Source organism: Lampetra fluviatilis, unplaced genomic scaffold, assembly GCF_964198595.1.
Source record: "Lampetra fluviatilis unplaced genomic scaffold, kcLamFluv1.1 SCAFFOLD_412, whole genome shotgun sequence".
Taxonomy (NCBI): Eukaryota; Metazoa; Chordata; class Hyperoartia; order Petromyzontiformes; family Petromyzontidae; genus Lampetra; species Lampetra fluviatilis.
In genome coordinates, this window is record NW_027621067.1 from 52,501 (window position 1) to 57,853 (window position 5,353).

A 5,353-nucleotide genomic window follows, 5' to 3' on the forward strand; every position below is an offset into this window, starting at 1 on the left:
GGTTCCTGCTGGTGGCGCTACTGAACTCTGCCCTCAACCCGCTGTGTGTGTCACTGTGTGTGTGTGTCTGTGTGTGTGTCACTGTGTGTGTCTGTGTGTCTGTGTGTGTGTCACTGTGTGTGTCTGTGTGTCTGTGTGTGTGTGTCTGTGTGTGTGTCACTGTGTGTAGGCGAGCTGGTTCCTGCTGGTGGCGCTACTGAACTCTGCCCTCAACCCGCTGTGTGTGTCACTGTGTGTGTGTGTCTGTGTGTGTGTCACTGTGTGTGTCTGTGTGTCTGTGTGTGTGTCACTGTGTGTGTCTGTGTGTCTGTGTGTGTGTGTCTGTGTGTGTGTCACTGTGTGTGTGTGTAGGCGAGCTGGTTCCTGCTGGTGGCGCTACTGAACTCTGCCCTCAACCCGCTGTGTGTGTCTGTGTGTGTGTCTGTGTGTCACTGTGTGTGTGTCACTGTGTGTGTGTGTCTGTGTGTGTGTGTCTGTGTGTGTCTGTGTGTGTAGGCGAGCTGGTTCCTGCTGGTGGCGCTACTGAACTCTGCCCTCAACCCGCTGTGTGTGTCACTGTGTGTGTGTGTGTGTCACTGTGTGTGTGTGTCTGTGTGTGTGTCACTGTGTGTGTGTGTGTCACTGTGTGTGTGTGTCACTGTGTGTGTGTGTCACTGTGTGTGTGTGTCTGTGTGTGTCACTGTGTGTGTAGGCGAGCTGGTTCCTGCTGGTGGCGCTACTGAACTCTGCCCTCAACCCGCTGTGTGTGTGTGTCTGTGTGTGTGTGTGTGTCACTGTGTGTGTCTGTGTGTGTGTGTCACTGTGTGTGTGTCACTGTGTGTGTCTGTGTGTGTGTGTCACTGTGTGTGTGTCACTGTGTGTGTGTCTGTGTGTGTGTGTCACTGTGTGTGTGTGTGTGTCACTGTGTGTGTGTCTGTCACTGTGTGTGTCACTGTGTGTGTGTCTGTGTGTGTGTGTCACTGTGTCTGTGTGTGTGTCACTGTGTGTGTGTGTGTCACTGTGTGTGTGTGTCACTGTGTGTGTGTCTGTGTGTGTGTGTCACTGTGTGTGTGTGTGTGTCACTGTGTGTGTGTCTGTCACTGTGTGTGTCACTGTGTGTGTGTCTGTGTGTGTGTGTCACTGTGTCTGTGTGTGTGTCACTGTGTGTGTGTGTGTCACTGTGTGTGTGTGTCACTGTGTGTGTGTGTGTCACTGTGTGTGTGTGTGTCTGTGTGTGTGTCACTGTGTGTGTGTGTGTCACTGTGTGTGTGTGTGTCACTGTTTGTGTGTGTGTCTGTGTGTGTGTCACTGTGTGTGTGTGTGTCACTGTGTGTGTGTGTCACTGTGTGTGTGTCTGTGTGTGTGTGTCACTGTGTGTGTGTGTGTGTCACTGTGTGTGTGTCTGTCACTGTGTGTGTCACTGTGTGTGTGTCTGTGTGTGTGTGTCACTGTGTCTGTGTGTGTGTCACTGTGTGTGTGTGTGTCACTGTGTGTGTGTGTGTCACTGTGTGTGTGTGTGTCTGTGTGTGTGTCACTGTGTGTGTGTGTGACTGTGTGTGTGTGTAGGCGAGCTGGTTCCTGCTGGTGGCGCTACTGAACTCTGCCCTCAACCCGCTGTGTGTGTGTGTCTGTGTGTGTCACTGTGTGTGTCACTGTGTGTGTCACTGTGTGTGTCACTGCGTGTGTCACTGTGTGTGTCTGTGTGTGTGTCACTGTGTGTCTGTGTGTGTCACTGTGTGTGTCTGTGTGTGTGTCACTGTGTGTGTGTGTGTGTCACTGTGTGTGTCACTGTGTGTGTGTGTGTGTCACTGTGTGTGTGTGTCACTGTGTGTGTGTGTGTGTCACTGTGTGTGTCACTGTGTGTGTGTGTGTGTCACTGTGTGTGTGTCACTGTGTGTGTGTCACTGTGTCTGTGTGTCACTGTGTGTGTGTGTGTCACTGTGTGTGTGTGTGTCACTGTGTGTGTGTGTGTCACTGTGTGTGTGTGTCACTGTGTGTGTGTCTGTGTGTGTGTGTCACTGTGTGTGTGTGTGTGTCACTGTGTGTGTGTCTGTCACTGTGTGTGTCACTGTGTGTGTGTCTGTGTGTGTGTGTCACTGTGTCTGTGTGTGTGTCACTGTGTGTGTGTGTGTCACTGTGTGTGTGTGTGTCACTGTGTGTGTGTGTGTCTGTGTGTGTGTCACTGTGTGTGTGTGTCACTGTGTGTGTGTGTGTCTGTGTGTGTGTCACTGTGTGTGTGTGTCACTGTGTGTGTGTGTGTCACTGTGTGTGTGTGTGTCTGTGTGTGTGTCACTGTGTGTGTGTGTCACTGTGTGTGTGTGTCACTGTGTGTGTGTCACTGTGTGTGTGTGTCACTGTGTGTGTCACTGTGTGTGTGTGTGTCTGTGTGTGTGTCACTGTGTGTGTGTGTCACTGTGTGTGTGTGTGTCACTGTGTGTGTGTGTCACTGTGTGTGTGTCACTGTGTGTGTGTGTCACTGTGTGTGTGTGTGTCACTGTGTGTGTGTGTGTCTGTGTGTGTGTCACTGTGTGTGTGTGTCACTGTGTGTGTGTGTGTCACTGTGTGTGTGTGTGTCTGTGTGTGTGTCACTGTGTGTGTGTGTCACTGTGTGTGTGTGTCACTGTGTGTGTGTCACTGTGTGTGTGTGTGTCTGTGTGTGTCACTGTGTGTGTCACTGTGTGTGTCACTGTGTGTGTGTGTCTGTGTGTGTGTGTCTGTGTGTGACTGTGTGTGTAGGCGAGCTGGTTCCTGCTGGTGGCGCTACTGAACTCTGCCCTCAACCCGCTGTGTGTGTGTGTCTGTCTGTGTGTGTCACTGTGTGTGTCTGTGTGTGTGTGTCACTGTGTGTGTCTGTGTGTGTGTCACTGTGTGTGTCTGTGTGTGTGTCACTGTGTGTCTGTGTGTCTGTGTGTGTGTCACTGTGTGTGTGTCACTGTGTGTGTGTGTCTGTGTCACTGTGTCTGTGTGTGTGTGTGTGTGTCACTGTGTGTGTGTGTCTGTGTGTGTGTCTGTGTGTGTGTCACTGTGTGTGTGTGTCACTGTGTGTCTGTGTGTGTGTCTGTGTGTGTGTCACTGTGTGTGTGTGTCACTGTGTGTGTCTGTGTGTGTGTGTCTGTGTGTGTGTGTCTGTGTGTGTGTGTCTGTGTGTGTGTCACTGTGTGTGTGTGTCACTGTGTGTGTCTGTGTGTGTGTGTCTGTGTGTGTGTCTGTGTGTGTGTCTGTGTGTGTGTCACTGTGTGTGTGTGTCACTGTGTGTCTGTGTGTGTGTCTGTGTGTGTGTCACTGTGTGTGTGTGTCACTGTGTGTGTCTGTGTGTGTGTGTCTGTGTGTGTGTCACTGTGTGTGTGTGTCACTGTGTGTGTCTGTGTGTGTGTGTCACTGTGTGTGTGTGTCTGTGTGTGTGTCACTGTGTGTGTCACTGTGTGTGTCTGTGTGTGTGTCACTGTGTGTGTGTGTCTGTGTCTGTGTGTGTCTGTGTCTGTGTGTCACTGTGTGTCTGTGTGTGTGTCTGTGTCTGTGTGTGTGTCTGTGTGTGTGTGTGTGTGTCTGTGTGTGTGTGTCTGTGTCTGTGTGTGTGTCTGTGTGTGTGTCTGTGTGTGTCACTGTGTGTGTGTGTGTGTCTGTGTCTGTGTCTGTGTCTGTGTGTGTCTGTGTCTGTGTGTCACTGTGTGTCTGTGTGTGTGTGTCTGTGTGTGTGTCACTGTGTGTGTCTGTGTGTGTGTGTGTAGGCGAGCTGGTTCCTGCTGGTGGCGCTACTGAACTCTGCCCTCAACCCGCTCGTCTATGGAGTTGCCAGTCGCGACTTTCGCTTCCACTGCCTCGCTCTGCTGCTGCCCACAGCCAACAACAACCACCACAACAACCACAACCACCACCACAACAACCACAACAACAACCACAACAACCACAACAACAACCACAACCACCACAACAACCACCACCACAACCACCACAACAACCACCACAACAACCACAGCAACTCATCATCATCATGTTGCCCCTCCACCAGCTTCTCCTGCTGCTGAAGCAAACCTCCGCTGCTGCTGCTGCCCCCATTCCCCTGCCCCTCCCCCCACTCCCCCTCCCGCTGCCCTCCGGCTGCCCTCCGGCTGTCCACGACCTCCTGCTGCTGCTCCTGCTGCTGAAGCAAACCTCCGCTGCTGCTGCTGCCCCCACTCGCCCCTCCCCCTGCTGCCCCCACCCACTCCCCCTGCTGCCCCCACTCCCCCTGCCCCTCCCCCCACTCCCCCTCCCGCTGCCCTCTGGCTGTCCACGACCTCCTCCTCCTCCTGCTGCTGCTGCCTTCACCCCACAAGGCAAACCACATTCACCTCCTCCCTATGCTGCCCCTCCCCCTGCTGCCCCCCTCCCCCCACTCCCCCTGCTGCCCCCCTCCCCCCACTCCCCCTGCTGCCCCCATCCCCCCACTCACCCTGCCCCCCCCCCCACTCCTCCTGCTGCCCCCCTCCCCCCACTCCCCCTGCTGCCCCCCTCCCCCCACTGCTCCTGCTGCCCCCCTCCCCCCACTCCCCCTGCTGCCCCCCTCCCCCCACTCCCCCTGCTGCCCCCCTCCCCCCACTCCTCCTGCTGCCCCCCTCCCCCCACTCCTCCTGCTGCCCCCCTCCCCCCACTCCCCCTGCTGCCCCCCTCCCCCCACTGCTCCTGCTGCCCCCCTCCCCCCACTCCCCCTGCTGCCCCCCTCCCCCCACTCCTCCTGCTGCCCCCCTCCCCCCACTCCCCCTGCTGCCCCCCTCCCCCCACTCCCCCTGCTGCCCCCCTCCCCCCACTCCTCCTGCTGCCCCCCTCCCCCCACTCCTCCTGCTGCCCCCCTCCCCCCACTCCCCCTGCTGCCCCCCTCCCCCCACTCCTCCTGCTGCCCCCCTCCCCCCACTCCTGCTGCCCCCCTCCCCCCACTCCCCCTGCTGCCCCCCTCCCCCCACTCCCCCTGCTGCCCCCCTCCCCCCACTGCTCCTGCTGCCCCCCTCCCCCCACTCCCCCTGCTGCCCCCCTCCCCCCACTCCTCCTGCTGCCCCCCTCCCCCACTCCTCCTGCTGCCCCCCTCCCCCCACTCCCCCTGCTGCCCCCCTCCCCCCACTGCTCCTGCTGCCCCCCTCCCCCCACTCCCCCTGCTGCCCCCCTCCCCCCACTCCTCCTGCTGCCCCTCCCCCCACTCCCCCTGCTGCCCCCCTCCCCCCACTCCTCCTGCTGCCCCCCTCCCCCCACTCCTCCTGCTGCCCCCCTCCCCCCACTCCCCCTGCTGCCCCCCTCCCCCCACTCCTCCTGCTGCCCCCTCCCCCCACTCCTCCTGCTGCCCCCCTCCCCCCACTCCCCCTGCTGCCCCCCTCCCCCCACTCCCCCTGCTGCCCCCCTCCCC